A 21,071-nucleotide genomic window follows, 5' to 3' on the forward strand; every position below is an offset into this window, starting at 1 on the left:
TCTGAAGACAGTGAAAGCAAGGGGAGGATGAGTAACATCAGATGCTAGAGGAGAAGGAAGAGGGACAGTGAGGCTGAGGCAAGAGAGATAAGGAGTTCCCACCCGACTTCTCACCTTTGCCTCAGCCTTGCTGCTACTCTTAACTCTTCTCTTCCAACACCTGGGGTGAAATCCTGGCCCCATTGAAGTCAATGTGAGTTTTGCCATTGACTTCACTGGCGTCAGGATTTCACCCCTGATGCATAACTCCAGTGATGTCACAGGGCTGAATGTGGCCCAAGGGGAGGAAAAATAAAAAAAAAAAAAAGAAAAGTCTAGCGTAAAACACTGTGAGCTAAGTTGGTATAAACTCTCTTCCAAGCATTTGAACTATATACATGTTATAAGAGAAAATATACTTCAAAAATAACTTCTGACAAAAAACAACAATTAGTTTATAGCTACATATATCTAACCTGCAGGCTCTCGAAATGACCTACCTCCCAGTGGAGATGGCCTTGGAGTATTTTTTCAGCCTCCCCACAGGCCCCTCCCACAACCCCTTCAGTCTTTCTGCTAATTTCAGGAAGAAGAAAAGTAAAAGATTTCAACTTCTGTTACTCAGGAGTTTCCAGATTTTCTCTCTTTACTCTCACTATTCAACAAGTCAACATACAAGGCACTCAATGAAGGTGTCTCCCAGCTCCAAACTGAGGCCAGAGCCCTGCAAAAATGAATACACACAAGTAATGCCTTGGAATTACTCAGATGCGTAAAGTTACGTTTGTGCATGTTTGCAGGATTGGGACATAAACCTGGGCGCAGTTAGGCTCTCAGTTAAATTATGAGTGAAACTTGCACCCTAGCATTATCACAGATATATCTTCAGGTTCAAGAGCATATGGCTGGAACAGTTGAAATCCTGGCTCTCTTGAAGTCAATGACAAAACTCCCACTGACTTCATTGGGGCCAAGATTTCACCCCATGTGTTAAAAAAGGTTAAAAAAGCCTCGCTGTATATGCTATGGCAGATTTTTATATAAAGTGAGGCCTGAGGTGTGTGTACATTTGAATATCTGTCTGCACTCCTGCTTTGGCCCATGTGCTTTTACAAGCTCTGTTCACATGCACAGATGCCACCTGTACATATGCAATTGCAGGAACTGAGCATGAAAAGAAGGTTCAACAATGCAAGTAGATCTCAGGCCTGACCTTATGAAAAGCTGATCCTGTACATTTTATGGGTCCAGACTCCCGTGAAAGGCAGGGGGAGTGGGAGTCACAGATCCACATGATGGCTCTGACTGCTGGATTTTCCTTTTGGATCTTTATTTAGGGTCTGATCCCATCAGGTGTTGCGTGCTGCTGTTGCCTTCTATAGGTGGGTTCTCCTTAAAGGCATGTTGAATTAGTTGTGTCCAATTCTGTGAGGTGCGTCGGTGAGAGTCATGTGAGATCAGGCTTTGTCAGACTGTGTTTAGGAGAGGTCTGCGTAACATATTTCCCCCCCTCTTTGGCGTAAGTGAATAACTGGGGTTTGGGGCCAAACCCTCCTTCTTGTTGTCAGACAAATAATTTTACTCAGCATTTTTCATCTGCAAAAGCTTCACAAACATTAGGCTCAAAATTGATGGATGTTTTGCCTGAGTAATGATAGGAGGATTTGGCTCATTAGCTAGTTAATCCTCACAACACCCTTCTTCACAGATAACCCCCCTTTTTAGTTATTGAGCACAGGTGTGTTGGATGGGCATATGAGTATAAATATGTCCTTTGGAAGACAGTGCCTTTTTGGCACAGTGGCTGCTGTCACTGAGGAGGTGTTGTTCCACTAATGGGGGTGATATTAATGTGTGTCTAGAGGCTAGAATCTAGCCACCATTGTACTGGATATATTATTTCTTGCTTCTGTAAAGATTGGGATCCGTAGGGTACTGTCTACTTGACTTTTCCTTACTGCTCCATGTAGTAAAAGTAATTTTTAAAAAGAGGAATTTTGCAAATAGCTGTTTTACTCCTGAATGATAGAAAGGCTTTTGTCACACATAAGGTATACATTTTAAGGTTTCGAAAATTTGCCAGGCTGGTGTTGAAAACCTAATACAGAAAAGAAAAACAGCTACTTTGGTTTTGGAGCCCACAAAAACCAATGGCTTGTGCTCCCTCTGCTGGCTCTAAAGCAGCAGGTAACCAACCAACCTTGTTCCCAGAGATGTATTGATACTGTACACAATGAGGCTTATGTAATTTTAGTGTTAAATGAGAATCGCTTAGTTAGGAGGTTTGCAAGTTAAATAATAAACCAGACCCCTTAAGAAAATTTATCACCTAACTCTTCTTTACAAAAATAAGGATTTTAAAGGAAAAACATGACTAATCTTACTGATCCTGAATTTCTGTGAACAGCTGGGTTGAATTGTTTAACATACTCTAATGCAACAAAGAGTGAACCTCTCTAGTGTGTTATAATCTGCAGAACCAGTAATACTATGGAATTTTTTCTGCTCATGGTTTAGAAGTGTGTAACGAAGGGGGAATGTTCTTAATGTTTTCTCTGAATACTGCATGGGTGCCTCAGTTTCCCCTATGCATTTCTCAAGTATCTAGGTGGTGGGATAAGGGTGTGTGATTGTTGCAAAGACCTAGAGGGCCAGTGTGATGGTGTCTGCACAGAGAATGGCCAACACCCTGTCTCCTGGCAACTGATGGCCTGGGCCCCTCCCCTGCAAAGGTGCCAACTGAAGGCATTGGAGAACAAAGAGATCAGGTGGCCTCCTGGCCCCGGAAAGAGATAAAGGCCAGAGGAGGGGCTGGAGAGTTTCAGTTTGAAGCTGGCTGGGGAAACGGATGGAGTCCCAGGGCTGGGGTCTAAGTTCCCTGCCCCGCAAGATGGACCTGACTGAGGGGGTCCTGTTGTCTGTACCTACAAGCTCTGTGTTGGACTGTGTTCCTGTCATCTAATAAACCTTCTGTTTTAGTGGCTGGCTAAGAGTCACGGTGAATCGCAGGAGGTGCGGGGTGCAGGGCCCTGACTCCCCCACACTCCATGACAAAGTGATTCTTAGATTGATTGCTGCTGTCCTCTGACTTTTTGTTCCTTATAGTATGGTTCTTGGAGGTCACTTACATTATTAATAAACTTTTTTATTTTTAACTAAATCATCTGACTTTGTATGTTGTTTATTTAGGTATGGAAATTTCTTTTTAAACTATAATTTCTAAATGTAAGAAAAATTTTACTCAGCCACAGTATCTCCATTTTTTGTTAAACTTCTTATGGTGACACTGAAGGAGAACAGGCAGCAACAGCCCCTCTGGGGCACCTGGCATTCGTCACTGTCGGAAGACAGGATACTGGGCTAGATGGACCTTTGGTCTGACCCAATATGGCCATTTTTATGTTCTAGATCAAGGGAGGGCGAACTACGGCCTGCGGCCCCTGGGAGAGTGAGGGGGGCAGAGGGCTCCGTGTGCTGCCCTCGCCTGCAGGCACTGCCCCCTGCAGTTCCCATTGTCCGGGAACGGGGAACGCAGCCAATGGGAGCTTCGGGGGTGGTACCCACAGGCGAGGGCAGCACACGGTGGCGCCACCTGCTGCACCCCCAGGAGCCACTGCCGGACATGCTGGCCACTTATGGGAGCGGCATGGGGTCAGGGCAGGCAGGGAGCCTGTCTTAGCTCTGCTGCCACCTTGGAGTCGCTCAAGATAAGCGGCGCTGGGCCAGAGCCCACACCCTGAACCCCTCCTGCACCCCACACCCCAACCCCCTGCCCTGAGCCCCCTAACCCGCTGCCTTCAGCCCCCTGCCTTGAAAGAAGTGGTTCGGGACTATTTAGAAAAACTGGACGTGCACAAGTCCATGGGGCCGGATACGCTGCATCCGAGGGTGCTAAAGGAGTTGGTGGATGAGATTGCAGAGCCATTGGCCATTATTTTTTAAAACACATGGCGATCGGGGGAGGTCCCGGATGACTGGAAAAAGGCTAATGTAGTGTCCATCTTTAGAAAAGGGAAGGAGGATCCGGGGAACTACAGGCCAGTCAGCCTCACCTCAGTCCCTGGAAAAATCATGGAGCAGGTCCTCAAGGAATCAATTATGAAACACTTAGAGGAGAGGAAAGTGATCAGGAACAGTCAGCATGGATTCACCAAGAGGAAGTCGTGCCTGACTAACCTAATTGCCTTCTATGATGAGATAATTGGCTCTGTGGATGAGGGGAAAGCAGTGGATGTGTTATTCCTTGACTTTAGCAAAGCTTTTGATACGGTCTCCCACAGTATTCTTGCCGCCAAGTTAAAGAAGTATGGGCTGGATGAATGGACTGTAAGGTGGATAGAAAGCTGGCTAGATCGTCGGGCTCAATGGGTAGTGATCAATGGCTCCACGTCTAGTTGGCAGCCAGTTTCAAGCGGAGTGCCCCAAGGGTCGGTCCTGGGGCCGGTTTTGTTTAATATCTTTATTAATGATCTGGAGGATGGTGTGGACTGCACTCTCAGCAAGTTTGCAGATGACACTAAACTGGGAGGCGTGGTAGATACGCTGGAGGGTAGGGATCGGATACAGAGGGACCTAGACAAATTAGAGGATTGGGCCAAAAAAAAACCTGATGAGGTTCAACAAGGACAAGTGCAGAGTCCTGCACTTAGGACGGAAGAATCCTATGCACTGCTACAGACTAGGGACCGAATGGCTAGGTAGCAGTTCTGCAGAAAAGGACCTAGGGGTCACAGTGGACGAGAAGCTGGATATGAGTCTACAGTGTCCCCTTGTTGCCAAGAAGGCTAACGGCATTTTGGGCTGTATAAGTAGGGGCATTGCTAGCAGATCGAGGAACGTGATCGTTTCCTTTTATTTGACATTGGTGAGGCCTCATCTGGAGTACTGTGTCCAGTTTTGGGCCCCACACTACAAGAAGGATGTGGAAAAATTGGAAAGAGTCCAGCGGAGGGCAACAAAAATGATTAGGGGTCTGGAGCACATGACTTATGAGGAGAGGCTGAGGGAACTGGGATTGTTTAGTCTCCAGAAGAGAAGAATGAGGGGGGATTTGATAGCTGCTTTCAACTACCTGAAGGGGGGTTCCAAAGAGGATGGAGCTCGGCTGTTCTCAGTGGTGGCAGATGACAGAACAAGGAGCAATGGTCTCAAGTTGCAGTGGGGGAGGTCTAGGTTGGATATTAGGAAACACTATTTCACTCGGAGGGTGGTGAAGCACTGGAATGCATTACCTAGGGAGGTGGTGGAATCTCCTTCCTTGGAGGTTTTTAAGGCCCGGCTTGACAAAGCCCTGGCTGGGATGATTTAGTTGGGAATTGGTCCTGCTTTGAGCAGAGGGTTGGACTAGATGACCTCCTGAGGTCCCTTCCAACCCTGATATTCTGTGATTCTATGAGCCCCCTCCGGCACTCCACACCCTCTCCTGAACCCCAACCCCCACCCTGAGCCCCCGCTGCACCCTGCACCCCTCCTGCACCCCAAGTCCCTGCCCTGAGCCCCCGCTGCACCCCACACTCCCTCCCACATCCCAGCTCCCTGCCCCAGCCCTACATTCATGACCCTGCATACAATTTCCCCATCCAGATGTGGCCCTCGGCCCAAAAAGTTTGCCCACCCCGTTCTAGATTATGCTTCTTCACTCAGCACTTCCGATATTTGTGTATCCTTCAGTTTACAGTGGAAGAGTTGGTGGAAATGAGCACAGCAAAGCTTTTTAAAAGAGCTGCAAGCTTTTCCTTTGACTTTGGATTTCTTAGTTTTCCCAGGCAAACCTCAAGCTTAGAAGCAAAATGCAACTATTTTGGTTAGATAAGTGAACCTTCACTGATTAGATTTTCACTTCAGATGCAGGAGAAAATCATGCCCCTGGGGAGAGGAACTGGTGTGGTTCTGGAAAGATGGCCATGGAAGGGGTTCATATGCCCTCTACACAGTGCAGAGCTAGGTTCTTTGGGGGTTTCTCCACATGAGCATGTCAGATGTAGGTCTGGATGGGATGGAGAGGCATGGACAGAATATCCATTGCTACATGGATCCTCCTGTCTTTCCCCTCTGTAGAGATGTGTGCTGGGGCCATTGAGGATACTCTAGGACAAATGACCACAGTTACCTTGTGGCAGATTCCTGGCTCCTCCAGGGTCTCAGGCATGGGCAGCAGGTGAATGCGCTGTTGGGGGAGGCTAGCCTCTGGTCCCTCCCTCTCTGCCTGATGCCCCGCCCCTCCCTCCGGCCCCTCCTCCTCTACTGGAGCCTGGAGCATATCCCCCCCCTGTGGCCACCAGCCCCCTCACTGGATGGGTGGCGTGGCCGGAGTGCCCCCAGCTCCAGCACTGGGTGGGCATGTGGCATGGCTGGAGCGCCCCCAGCCCCGGACCTCCCCCAGCCCCGGAGTGCCAGACAAGCAACATGGCCGGAGCGCCCCCAACCCTAGTGTGCCAGGTGGGTGGTGTGGCCGAAGTGCCCCCATTCCCAGCCCAGAGGGTCCCCAGCCCTGGAGCTCTGGGCGGGCGACGCGGTCGCAGTGCCTGGCAGACGGACAGGCAACACGGCATGGCCCTAGCTCCAGTGCCCCCAGCCCTGGGCCTTGTGCGCACTGGCCCCAGCCTGTCTGCCCCAGCCTCTCAGCCACAGAAGAGCGGGAAGGGAACTGGAAGCAGGCAGGAGAGGGACTGGGGGCGGAGCGTGGGTGGGGCTACGCCAGGCTGTTTGAGGAGGCACAGCCTTCCCCTGCCTATGCTACCTGCCGTCCATGGTCTCAGGGGAAGATTGCCCCCCCGTGATTCCCCACCCTGGCACATCTACCTGTCCCCAGTTGGTACTGGATGTTTGATAGTTTTTAATACTTTCACTTTATGGTATTACCATTCACCACTTTTCATTCTTTTGTATTCTAGGTAGCACCATTAGAAACTATGGTGAGAGTTCACAGTCTCAATCAAGTAAGTTAAGTGCTTCTTTTTGTTCTAGTAAAAATTAGCTGCATGATAAATATACTCATTGGTTACTTTCTGTTTCTGTTAGACTTTTTGGACAGTTCTTGAACACCGTTGCACCTTCCTCTGAGCTCCATGAATCTCAACATTGTTATATCCTCTTTCAAATACCCTGGAGTTAGGCAGTTTAGGAGCCTAATGCATTTCTTGTGAAAATGAGTTAGGCAGCTGCCTGGATCCACATAAAACAACTGGCAGTGGTGCTACCACTTACCTTACAACATTTAGTTTGGTGGTTAGAGCACTAACCTGGGATCTGGGAGACTCAGATTCAATCCCCCTCTCTGCCTGATGGGCAGAAAGGATTTAAACAGGGGTCTCCCATTTCTCTCAGCAAAGTGCTCTAATCACTGAGCTATAGGATATTCTAACATGGGGCTGCCTCAGTCTCTCCTATTGAAGCTATTCCATTGTGGATATATAATGAAAGAATTATTGGAGCAGAGGGACTGGCTCCTAGGTCTCTCACTTCCCAGGTGGGTGTCCTAACCACCTGGCTATAGAGTCATTGTCATTACCTCTCTGGCCTAATGAGTATTAAGTATTTATTCACAGCAGAACAGCCTTTGGGCCAGGGAGAGAGAGAGAGAGAGTGAGAATGACTCAGTAGTCCAGTGGTTAAGACATCTACCTGGGAGGTGGGAGACTCCAAGCCCAGGAGTGGTGTGCTAGCAGCGGTGAACATGGCCACTTGAGGGAAACAACAGGGGTGCAGGCATGACTCCTCTGGCCTGCATCTGCAAGGCTGAAGTGGGGGAACATATTGTTCCCTTTTGTACTTTTGTTAGATTTAAAGCAGTGGTGGGCAACCTGCGACCCGTCGGAGTAATCCACTGGTGGGCCGTGAAACAGTTTGTTTACATTGACTGTCCGCAGGCTCGGCCGCCTGCAGCTCCCAGTGGCCGCAGGTTGCCCACCACTGATTTAAAGCCTGTTCCACAAGATCACATTAGCCACTGTCTATAAGAGGCAATACTGATATAATTTGTGGTATAGTATGTTCGCTGGCAACTGGATCTGATGCCACTGGTTAGTGGTGTAATTGCACAGTACCTCCAGCTTATGTGGTTATGTATACAGAGGTGTCATCCCCTGTGCTGTAGTGGGACCAGTTCATATTGGAATGGCATACTGGCATTTTTCCCAATGCACAGCATGACCGCACACGCACCGTACATGCAAGGTTACACTGCATGGAGGATGACGTTTTGTACAGCAAAATGGAGTCCTCCACACACAGTGTGCACGTGAGGTCACGCTAGCGGGGGCATTCCAGTAGTGGCCCATTCAGGACTACACCCATGGTCACTTTGCCTCAAAGAACAATTTCAATACTGATTACACAGTGCTCCAAGGATTCACTGACCAGTTAGTATATACATAGTACAAACTCCAAGTATTTTATGTTTTGAATGTTTATATTGAATTTCTGCAATAATTACATCCTAAAAACCTATGTTAAAAGAACATTAAGGTGGCAAAGTCAGGCACTCCTCAGTTAGAAAGTGCCAAAGTTTAAGTTCCTGAGTTACCTTTGGATGCTAAATGAGTTGTTCTGTAGTTTATGTAATAAGTCAATTAAAAAACCTGAAACTTTTCCTTTAATAAAAGCATTTATTGTTCTGAGTTATACAGATAGCTTTGTAAGACAGTTTGCACTTTGAACTGAGTAATACCTGTATTACTTTTAATAATAAACTGTAAAAAATAAAAAATTTAAACAAAGTAGAATTTGTAAAGAAAAGGCTGGGTTACAAAACTGTTTAATCTCACAAGCCTTCCATTTCTAGTCCATTAGCTGATGGATTATGCCATGCTTTTCATCAGGAAGGAAAGGCCACAGAGGAGATACAACAGTTCTACTTGCCACCCAGAATCAGGGGATGCATACAATAGGATCTCAGCAGACCTGCGAAAGAGCACCGCTCCCCCATGAGGATGCTGTCCTTCAGGAATTACTTTTGCACCATTTTAGAGACCACAGACCCACTATAGTGAAAGCATGCTGGCAGCGGTTACCTCTGTAATGAATATGCACTACGTTTACATTCATGCTGATGGCTCCCTGTGTTCCCAGCATGGTGCCATTAAAGGTGTTAAGGCTCTCCAAATAATTTCCTTTCTTTCTACTATAAAATACTCTTAAAATGCACTCTTTTAATGGACAGCTAAAAATCTACATAACATATACAATCTGCAACTTGTGAAAGAAAGAAGGGCTACATGAAGTTTCTTCCATTTTGGGCTGAAGGTTGAGACTTCTACCTGCCAGATTTCAGCACCATCAAACCAAAGCCCCAGTCCTTGTTCAGTCTGAAACCTGAAATCTAAAGTAGCTGAAAATTAATCGAGATTCTGATCAGAATTCAAATATTGCCTCCTCAGCACACTTCTAATTTAAAGATGGATCTCATGTCTCCCCTTAATCCTCTCTCTCTCTCTCTCTATATATATAAATTTACCGCTTTTGATCCAAGCAGTTAGCCAGTATTCAGGGTTTTGCAGGTTGTTTCTGTTAGGAGGAAAAATTGATGATGGAGTCATATATTTCTTCGATGCAGTCCTGTTTATTTACCAATAACGTATAAAGTCTTGTTTCCCTGAACATAGTAGAAATCAAACAACAGGAGGCCGTTTTTTTCTCACAATTTCAAGCCTCTTGTTAGCCAGGACTCTGCTCAAAAGCACTTTCTCTTAGGTTTTTATTAGGGTCATGTTACTGGTGCTTCTCTGGACCTCGCCTGCTGCCTTTTCTGTCTGCATCTGTTCTCTCTCTCTCTCTCTCTCTCTATATTTAGAATCAGATAATACACAAAACTCCTGCATTTGTGTTCAGCCCCCAATGAAACCCCTTGAGCTGCATGGCTCAACTCTGTAACCCTTCTGCCAGGTGGAAACAGCAGCTATGAGGGCTGGGTTCAATATCTACCGGTTCCTCCTAATGATACAAAACAGAACCGGCTTGAGCCCCCACCCACTAATCTGAGAAGACTTAACACCATCTCTGGGCACCTCTAAGAAGCAATACTTCCCCTTTCTCAAGTGCTGAGTCTGTGTATAACAAAAGAAAACTTGTAATAAAAAGGGGAAAGGAACTTGACATGAATTTGGAAAAATACCACAAACATGATTTGAAAGCATGTGACTATGAGCATACCCCCACCCCATAGTATGTTGGGCAGTGTTCTTTGCCTCAATTTCTCACCTTGCAGAGTGAAATGGAAGTCCAACAAATGTTTCTTGAACCTGCCATTGCCTTCTCCCTCCACTGCACCCCACATACACTTGCTGTCCTTGGTCAGCGAAGGCCAAGAGTTCAGAGGTGGATTCACATGAGTTCACTTCCCATACCAGAGTTGGGGGGAGGCATCAAGCAATGCCTCAGCTGCTGCTGCAGCCTCGCAACTGACTCACAGTTGCCACCATTCACTCTGGCGCTGCTGGCCACTGTTGTACACTCTGATGGCACATTCTGAGGTTCCAACACTTAACGCAGCTCTCAGTGATTTCAGCGGGTAGTGGGGACCCTCACTGCAGCCTGGGAAGTCTGTTACACTGCAACGTTGTCCCACACCAGCTCTTAGGCTCAGCACCGAGACCTGGTTATCGGTGATTTCAGCTCTAGTGATTACTGAACAAAACAAGGACTCTCAACTGAGTCTAATCAGTCCTGTCTTTAAACAGTGGAGAGGAGGAGGTTCAAATGGTGCCTTGGGCTCTTTAGGCAAATCCTCTTTCACTGGGATTTTGGCATCCCTACCCCGTGCTTAGCGCGTGAGGTTCAGTTGAGGGTGATCCCCTCTCTGCTGCCCTTTACTCGTGTGGTCAGGATGATAACATTTCATTACCCCTGCATTCAAATACTAGAGTGATTTGTAACCCACCCCCAGCCAAAACTGATCATTTTGGCAGAGCAGTTTCCTCTGCTGTGCACCTAGCAGAGTCAGCATTTCTATGCAAACATGGTCTGCAGAAGTCTTTTCCCCCAGCTCATCATTATGTGTCGGGGAGAGCTCATTCAGACCCTGCTTACAACTCTTGCTGCAGCCTTGCGTGCATAGGTGCCAGCTTCCCCTCTGCCCCGTGGGTGCTCGATCCCCTCCCGCCCCTTCCCGCCCCTGTACCACCCTCGCCCCGCCCCAATTCCACCCCCTTCTCCCAAGTCCCCGCCCCTGCCCTGCCTCTTTACGGCCTTCTCCCCTGAGTGCGCCATGTCCCCACTCCTCCCCCTCCCTCCCGTAAAGTCCTAAGTGCCGCCAAACAGCTGTTAGGCGGCAGGCGGGTAGCACTGGGAAGGGGAGAAGTGGGGATGCGGCATGCTCGGGGGAGGAGGAGGTGAAGAGGGAGTGGGGGCGAGGGGAGCTTGGCTGCCGGTGGGTGCGGAGCACTCGCTAATTTTTCCCCGTGGGTGCTGCAGCCCTGCAGCACCCATGGAGTCAGCGCCTATGCTTGCATGTGGCCTGTGTTTTGGGTGGTGTCTTCGATCTAGCAGCTTTCTATTCCATAAAGGAGCTTAATTGCTTTTTATATTTATCCTGAATGAAGGACGGCTGTTATGACCACCAACTTCAACAGGTCTTCACGCTGTCCTCAGCATAATAATATTTACCTGTAGCACATTGCTTCTCAGAGCTCAGGTGGCGCCTGTCCACTCTGCCATCCTCAGAGAGAGCAAAACACACGCTGCTGCATGGCTAAGGGTCCGGTTCCACTAGCTGGTGTGCCGAGTGAGGATGCAGGGACAGCCCCTCTGGAAAGTCCCAGAGGCCAGAAGAGTATAAGAACTGCCATAGTGTCCAGCCTGAGTCCAGAAGGTGTAGGGAAGGATGTTTGCTTCCTCTCTCCCTCCTGTGCACCTGTGAAGGGTCAGACACAGTTGGGCTCAGACTCATGGCATCTATCACTTTTCCTTCATCCGCTAGTTTTGTAATTCCAGTCACAGAAAAGGAATCAACCAGTCATGTTCCATTAAAGCCGATGGAATAAAATCAGGCCCCAATTTTGTCGGCTAAGATATGTCCTTTATAAAACTATGTTGCATGGCATTAATGGTCCTGTTATCCTCATGACGGAGAGATAGCAGGCGAGATCCTCTGCTGGTGAAAATCTATGCTGCTCTACTGAAGTCACTGGAGCTACTCCAATTTACACAAGCTGAGCCTCTGACTCAAATATTGTCTCCTAATGCATGCCCCATCTACCTTACTAGTGACTGAAGTTGGCTTTACTAGAGTATAATTGACATGACCACTCTTTCCTTTGCACATTAGCTTTGTGCTAATCTTCAGGAGCTCCTTCAGTTTGCCATGACTAAGGCTCCGTATTTGTCACAGAGGTCACGGAAGTCACGGATTCCATGACTTTCCGTGACCTCCGTGACTTCTGCAGAAGCCCATGAAGCTGGCCTAGGAGCTGCCTGAGCAGCTCGGGCAGCCCCTGGGCCAGTCGCACTGGCTTCTCCTGGGGCAGTCTTGGGCTCCCCTGCCCCCAAGCAGCAGGAGTTTGGGTGTGTGGGAGCTCAGGGCTGGGATTGGAGTGTGGGGCGGTGCTTACCTTGGGGCGGGGAGGGCGCTCCCTGGAAGGCTGACTGAAACTCCTCTTCCTCAGCTCCCAGCTCCACGTGCTGCCTCCACCTGCAGACACTGCCCCTGCAGCTCCCATTGGCTGCGGTTCCCAGCCAATGGGAGATGAGGAACTGGGGTTTGGGGCAGAGTGGAGTGGAGGCAGTACGTGGAGCTAGGAGCTGGAGATCGCCACTTCCCAGGATCTGGGTAGCGAACCTGCCTCAGCCCCGCCACCCTCCGCCGCCAGCACCCTGGGCCACGCCCCTCCAAGTACCCCCACCCCTGGCCACACTCCCACCGAGTACCCCCAATGCCCCCCGATGCAGCACCCGCGGCGCCTCCAGGGCCACCCCTGAACCCTCCCCCCAAGTTTTAGTCAGGGGTATATAGTAAAAGTCATGGACAGGTCATGGGCCGTGAATTTTTGTTTACTGCCCGTGACCTGTCCATGACTCTTACTAAAAATACCCGTGACTAAAACATATCCTTGGACATGACTTCTCAAAAACAACTGTCAACAGCTTGGTAAGTTGCTAGTAGAGTCCCTTAACTCCCTGTTTCTTTTAGACCAGATGATTTGTGTAGGTTCAGATGTTCCCAGTATTCCACCCCCTGCTCTTTATCAATATTTGGTTTTGTAAGTTTTTCGTGCATTCTTTAAAGCCTGGTCTACACTAGGAAATTAGGTTGATATAACTGCATCACTCAGAGGTGTGAAAAATCCACACCCCTGGGCGAAACCATTTACTTCAGGGGTTAGGTCAGTTTGACAGTGCTAGGTTCATGGTCGATGGGACAATTCTCCCATTGACCTAGGTACTGCCTCTCGGGGAGGTGGATTAACTATGCTGAAGGGAGAAGCATAGCATCTTCACTGAGGTACTACAGTGGTGCCACTGAGGCATTTTAAGTGTAAACAAGCCCTAAGAGTCTCATTCTGAAGAATTCTGAGCTTCAACAGTTGCTGATATGAGTAAGAGTGAAGGGCACTCATCATCTCACAGGAGATGCTCAGACCAGATAGGCCTTGCCCAAAATGCCCACACGTGGTCTATATTTTTCTTGTTAAACACTGATTCACAAGCAGTTCAGTACCCAACTCAGTCTTGATCTACTCTGATTTCTCTCTGTTACTACTTTTCCCCTTTAAATATTTGTATAAGCTCTTTTTATTCACTTTAGCCCACGTCTTTATTCTGTTTTTTGCTGCCCTTATTTTTTTCTCCTAGAAGCCTTAACTGACTCTTGAATACTTGTCCAAGTGCCTTCTCCTGCCACCTTTACTTCTAAAGCTATTTTCCTAAACCTCTGAACTTTGAACAGCCCCTTTTGAAGGTGCAGTCACCATTTCTTATGCTTTTCAGTATTCTTTTTTCTCCCCAGAGGAATAAGTCTTAGTCATGGTTCCTTTTAGAGTTCTTCAGCTGTCTTCCATACACGTGGATTTTAATGTTTCCTCCTATCAGACTCTACTGTTTTGTTTTAATTTTCTACAATTACCTTTCTGAAATCTAATTCCTTTACTGCATTCTGTGAACCATTTTCTTACTATAGTGAATTCAGATAGCTACTGATCATGGCTACCACACTATTATATGTGCCTGCATTATTCTCAATCTGTTCTTCCAGTGAGTGAGATTTAGAGCCAAGAGGGCCTCTTTACTTCCTGCATATAAAAGCTGACTTCTATGTGGACGTTTGGCTGTATTTGTTACCTGAAGTCTGTCTAGTTAAAATCCTCTGTGAGTAGAGGATCTTGTGATTTCCCTAACTTTTCCAGAATGGTGGCCTTAGCAGATACACATTATTGCTTCTATTTTTTTTCCTTCTTCATTTCCTGTATTCTTCCACCACATTGTTAATTGTATTAACATGGGTATTGTAAATATTTTTGTTATACAATTCTTCTTTCCACCTCTTCTCTCAGTTCTCTTTCCCATCTAGATAGATACAGATAGACAAAATTCCACTTATAAGAATCATCCCACCAAATTTCAGTTATATTCTCTAGATCATGATTTCCATTACTTAGTACCGCTTCTTCCTGTTTCCCCGAACATTTGCATCTAGCATTATATTGTTTTTATCCTTCATCTTCTGCTTCAGAAAAACTCTCTATTTTCTGTCTTAATTTGTATGTTGGAAGTACATGATGGATTAATCAAGTTAAGTGAAAGGTTTCCCTTTCCCGCCTCCTGTTTATTAAGGTTTAGAACCTGCCTAACTGGCCCCACCAGTTCTGAACCTAAAAGGTTGGCAACCTGCCTGCTTAAGTGGAGACAGTCTAATCCAAACAGTTGGCTCTCATTGCAGAAGGCATTCCAATGATCTGTGAATTCAAAACCCTCCTCTCTACACTATCAGATCATCTATTGGTTAGTTTCCAGTATCGGTGTTCTCCTTTTTTTCACCCTAGTTTGGCACGGGAAAGCTCTCTAAGGAGATCACAGGTATAATTTCAAATTCAGTACTCTTTCCAACTCACTGAACTAATTCTTGATTAAATAATATATAAGCTTCCTTTGCTGCTGTCATTTGTTCCCATGGGAAATATAATCATTAAGAATTCCCCCAACATTGTTCAAGATATCTTGCACCACCCTTATTATAACATCCTTTTATCCTGGTCTTGGAAAGATAGCAGTGTATCTTGTTTTCTTTGTGTGGGCCACTAATATATCAAGATACTTTCCTTCTATGGAGTAACCCAGGGGTCGGCAACCTTTGAGAAGTAGTGTGCCGAGTCTTCATTTATTCACTCTAATTTAAGGTTTCATGTGCCAGTAATACATTTTAACGTTTTTATAATGTCTCTTTCTATAAGTCTATAATATATAACTAAACTATTGTTGTATGTAAAGTAAATAAGGTTTTTAAAATGTTTAAGAAGTTTAATTTAAAATTAAATTAAAATGCAGAGCCCCCCGGACCGGTGGCCAGGACCCGGGCAATGTGAGTGCCACTGAAAATCAGCTCGCGTGCCACAGGTTGCCTACCCCTGGAGTAACCACTCAGGATTGTTTGCTTCTTTCTTTTTGATAGCTCCCTCTCACTGCTTACCTCTTGATGCCAGGTTGTGGTAGTGATCAACATTGCAGGGGTCAATATTAAATGTCTCCAGCCATGGCTTCCCATCTGCTTTTCCTGTAGCTTCTAGGATTCTTTGATACCACATAGCTCTATCTTCTATCTTTCTTGTATCTAGGGTCTCGATCCATCTCTTCTTTCTTGATGATTTTTCCCTTTGGTCTTTGTCCATCTTGGGCATCTTTGTTTCCCTTGGTGATCTAAATTTCAGTTCATGACCATACTCCTTTTTTCTCAGTACAGAAACCAGTTTGCACTTAATATGGTCTTTCATCATTCACCAAGGATTCTTTTCCACCTCAGAGTGCCCTGGATCCTTCCATACCCATTGTTTATAGCAGTTGTTTCTTACCATTCTTCAGACAATCATCTCACTTGCAGGAATGTTTTAGCATCAAAGCCTTCCGTACAAGAACTCCCCCCTCTGCTGTCTCTCATTCCCTGCTGTACCTTTTATGAGTATTCTGTATTTGACTCTCATAACTGCTGGTTGCCACTTCATTTTACCACTCATCACCTAGCTCCGTGTGCGTGGATTACCCAGGTTAGCGCATCAGACAACTGAAAATAAGAGTGAGAAACACAAACAAATGAAGACAGAATATTGGCTCTTTAAGGTACTACTGGCCTCCCAGCTCATTCTTCCTGCTTCAGTCATAGGTGTGACCAGATAGTAACTGAAAAAACGGGACAGGGGGTGGGGGGTAATAGGCGCCTACATAAGAAAAAGTTCCCAAAAACAGGACTGTCCCTATAAAAACGGGACATCTGGTCACCCTATTCAGTCAGTTTGTAGAAGGTTAAGTCACAGCTTTCCCTCCACCTTGTTTCCTGGGTAGATTCTGCTGCCAACCCTTGGCAGGTTCACTACAGCCATGGGTAATCAAAATAAAGTAAATAAAGACTTAGGTAAGTGTTTTTAATACATAATCAGTGTAATAGTTCTTGTATTGCACCTTTCATCCACAGATCTCAAGCATTTACAAAGGAGGTAAATGTAGTCCTCTGGCAAGGTTAAAGGAGTCTTGTTCCAGAACCCCCAATGCAGTGTTCCACTCATTAGCAGGGAAGCAGCGTTGACCTCCCTGGGTGGGTGAGGAGTAAATACAGCTCCTCTGGTAGGAGTAAAGGAGTCCTTATTTCAGGACAAGCAAGTTGCCCATTGTTAATCAGTTCTGGTAGCTGCCTGGCTTGGTTGTCTCCTCAAGTGTGGGGCAGATGGATGGGACAAGACACTTCCTGCCTCCTTCTGAAAGTACCTCAGTCTTTGTCCTCTTCTGGATGAAGTATGTGCCTTGATGAGCCCAGGTATAAATTCTATGGCCCTGATTCTTCAGCATGTCCACGCGATGCTCAAATGTATTGGAGAGAGGTGGTAGCAGGGAGCCAGTTGCAACTCTCTGGGCTGCCTGCATCCGATGTAAGTTATAGCAGGAAGATTCAGCTTTAACTTATGCTGTGAGCATGGGTGCAATATGCCAGTGGAAGAAAGGGCTTAGCAAAGCTCAGCTCTGCCACGCTGCCTCCCATCCTCGCAACTTTCCCTCCTCCCTGTTATGTAGGAGGCATTGGGAATAGCTGATGGAGAAGACAGTATGCCAGCAGGGATGCACTGTGGATTTTGGTGCAGATGAAGGCCACTTTGTTCTGTGGAGAATCCTGCATTGTCTCTTTAACTGGGAGGCACAGCAGGTTCTCCAAGGCAGGATGAGCCTTCTGCCTGGTTCTCTTTGCAAGAACTTAGTACCTTCCCTGCCTAGTCTAGTGTGGGGTATGTGCACCCCCTCACACGTCCTCTCAAGTCAAACTCACTTATAGTTTGGATTCACCTGGTTGGTGTCTCGTTTCATTGCTGACCAACCTCTGAGCTACTGTGAGCTATGCTTTTGTATCAAGAGCAGAAAAGCATCCCTTTCTCCAGTGAACTGAGTATTTTTTATTTCTCTCTGTTTTAAGTGAATTAATTGAAAAGACCTGGATTAGGAGCACAGGAGAATGAAGTATAGAGGATAGGTGTACCACATCCATTAGCTACACAAACTTCTCCATGCTAATGAACGTCAGTCCCACCTTGGAGAAATCACCGTTAGGGAAGAAAATCAGTTAGTGGCAGTGTTACTGGTTTTGTGATATGAGTACTTGACACTTAGGCATTGGCTTGAAACTACAAACTCATTAAACATAGGACTTCAGGCATCCAAAATATGATTAAATGCTTGATAAATATTGACAAAACCTTGATCAATTGGAGGTGGTTCGGAGAATGATTAAAGGATTAGAAAATGTGCCTTATAGGGATAGACTTAAGGAGATTGAACTACTTAGCAACAAAGAGAAGGTTAAGGGGTGACTTGATCACAATCTGTAAGTAGCTACACAGGGAACAAATATTTGATAATGGGCTTGTCAGTCGAGCAAGGAAAGATATAACACCATCCAATGCCTGGAAGTTGAAGCTGGACAAATTCAGACTGGAAATAAGGTGTTAATTTTTAACAGTAAGAGAAATTAACTATTGGAATAATTTACCAGGGGACATAGTGGATTCTCCATCACTGACCATTTTAAAAATAAGATTGAATGTTTTTCTAAAAACTATGCTCTAGGAATTATTTTTGGGGAATTTCTGTGGCCTGTGTTATACAGGCGATCAGACTAAAAGATCACAGTGGTCCCCTCTGGCCTTGGAATCTATGAATTATCACCTTTGGTCACAACTGATCTGAATTTCAACTGGTAACCTAGAGGTGAAAGACTATCACATTACCAATTCCTCATCCAACTAGTCCCCTGGAACTTAATATTCTTAAGAAGTTATTTAATTTTGTTATCCTTGGATAATTGAGTTCTGTTGATACTTTACTGTACACACAACTCTCAAATTTCTTAACCGTATTTTTTCTTCATCTTATTAAAAAAGTACATGTAAATATCATGGGCCACTAAGATGAGGGATCTGAATAACAGTTTTGATTCATTGCTGGAATTTTAGCTCTAGTATCTGCTCACTCCTATATAAGCTTTGTGGATTTACTTCCATTCACAGGAGACAACAGTCTACACATCATGAAACCTACACGTTTTGGTAGGTTATTACCATCTTCATGTTTCACATGTTGTAAAATCACTCAGTGCCGACATTTTAGAAGAGAATTTTGTCATCCTGTCAAAATGAATTACAATAGAATTTGTTAATACCAAATGAAAAATAACATTAAAAATTAAGAGTCAAAATTTACAGCCTACTAGTAATTTTCCATTCTCAAGAGGAGAGCTCAGTTTTATCCAAAACAACTCAATCTTTCCTCTTATCGCTAATGTACATAGCATGATTGATATTACATTTCGATATGTAAACATTACTTTAATACTTCTCATTACTTTTGCTCAAGTAACCCTGAATAACTGTAGTATCTGGCACAGGACGCTATTGCTATGGCATTGTTTCAAAGCTAGTGGCTTTGTGTTGCACAAGATGGAGCTCTCAAAGTCATAGCAAAGATTCAGTTTTAAAATTTTTCTTTAGAAAAAAATTACCTCAACGATCTGTAAATCTTCATAGCTCTTATCCTGCATTATGATCCGCTAACCTGGACCCCTGGACCCATGCAGGGTCCCATTAACGTCAGTGGAGGTCTGTACAGGTTCAGGAGACTGTGCCAGTGGTTTCTGATGCAGGATCAGGACCTTACTCTAAGAGGGTCCGTTCCAAAGCCCATTGAAGGCAGTGGGAATCTTTCCATTAATGTCAGTGGTTTTAGGGTTACCCCCTACAAGCAGAAAGCTGCAGGGAAGTGTTTTAAGTTCCATCCTCTGAAAGTACCAATGACACGACAACACTTTTTTAAAAAAAATATTTGTTTGATTGTAGGGGTTGGCCAGGGGAGAAGCAGGAAAAGAGGAAGGAAATAAGAGTCCCTCTCTAATTATGCTTCTATAAATGTCCTTGAATTCTTTGATAATGCGGTCTGGGGAATTTCTTTCAAAACCAGAATAGTCAAATGTGGAGCCTGCTCTTCCAGTTAAAGCAGGCTATTTACATTCACCATGCTGGGCTGGGCAGATTTTCAAGAAAGGTTAGCTTTGTGTGTATTCCCATATGGGGCCAAGGCACACCATTTGTTTTGTTGCGGTGGCTAAGCAAATAACTAAAGCTGTCTTGACTTCTAGGTACTGAAACCACTAAGTAACCCTTAATTTGACTGCACTGTGTCTAGTAAACACCATTATATTACAAACTCTTCACACCTGCTGAGTAGGGTCGGATTAACCCATCACTGGGCCCCAGGCAAAACCCCATTGTCCACCCCACAGCGCTCCCTGCCACCCCTCTCCCAGCCAACTCTCCCCTGCAGCTGTCTCTGAGCAAGTCCTGTGGGCAGAGCAGAAAGGACGCGGCTGCTGGAAGCAGGCCCCGCGAGCAGAGGTGCCGACTTCCCGAGTTCCTGGGGTGTGCTTGACCCCCGCTCCGCCCCAGGCCCTGCCCCAACTCCACCCTTTCCCCCCCAGCCCCACCCACATTCTGTCTCTTCCTGCCCCTGCTCCGCACCACCTCTTCCCACGCACACCCCATCCTGCCCCTTTCCGCCCCCTCCCCCACATCTTCCTGCCCCTGCTCCTCCCCCTCCTCCACAGTTCGCCCTGCACACTGCTGAACAGCTGATTGTGGGAGGTGCTGGGAGGGAGGGAGAGGAGCTGATCCGTGGGGCCTGCCAGCAGGTGGGAGGGCTGGGAGGGAGGAGCTGATCCGCGGGCTGGCCGGGGGGTGCTGAGCACCCACTATTTTTTTTCTGTGAGTGCTCCAGCCCTGTTCCAGTGGTGTGTATCCACCATAACAGGGTCCAATCCTGCTCCATTGAATTCAGTAGCAAATCTCTCACCTACTATAATAAAAGTAGGATCAGTCCCGTTCAGAGCACCATTTTGGTGCCTTCTTTGTGGGACAGAATCAGCTGTTGGATTCCAAGTTCCTTTTTGTGGGTGTTATCCACATTTTTGTTACTAAATTTCCTAGTATCAGGAATATAAAAATACAGTTATGAGGAAACAGTACCTTTGTATGAAAAATATTTACCACAGCACCTGGAGTTCAGAGTTCCCCCTTCAGTTCCCAACTGAGGACTTCCCACTTTGGATATGTTCTTACTTTACTGAATCTGTCCTGTGAGCCAACCAGCAATATGTTTAAGTAGGCAGAAAACACCATAGTACTCCTGGCATTTTAAAGAATTGATTCCATAGATCACTTCAACGTGGGACTTAACAAGATCTCCTACAAATACCACTGGGACTAATCATGCTGGAAATTCTTGTTTTCATTTTAAAGAAGGAGGCGCCTTTATCCTTGATATTAATATTAGTGTAAGAACTTAGAGTGCAATGTTCTGCAAATCTTTTGGTTATTGCACTGAAAGTCTGGCCATTTTTGCTGCATAACATGGTAAGCTTG

The 21,071-nt window shown here is 46.1% G+C and overlaps 1 long non-coding RNA gene across 1 annotated transcript in view; it reads left to right on the forward strand.

The window, feature by feature from the left end:
- The window catches only part of LOC112114909, a 128,460-nt gene that overhangs the window by 14,832 nt on the left and 92,557 nt on the right, over nucleotides 1-21,071 (forward strand). Inside the window, exon 2 of the long non-coding RNA XR_003899767.1 lies at nucleotides 6,873-6,917. This is a non-coding gene — a long non-coding RNA (uncharacterized LOC112114909). The remainder of the gene's footprint in view (nucleotides 1-6,872; nucleotides 6,918-21,071) is intronic.

Source organism: Terrapene carolina, unplaced genomic scaffold (assembly GCF_002925995.2).
Source record: "Terrapene carolina triunguis isolate 2854851 unplaced genomic scaffold, T_m_triunguis-2.0 Scaffold21, whole genome shotgun sequence".
In the NCBI taxonomy this organism is placed as follows: domain Eukaryota; kingdom Metazoa; phylum Chordata; order Testudines; family Emydidae; genus Terrapene; species Terrapene triunguis.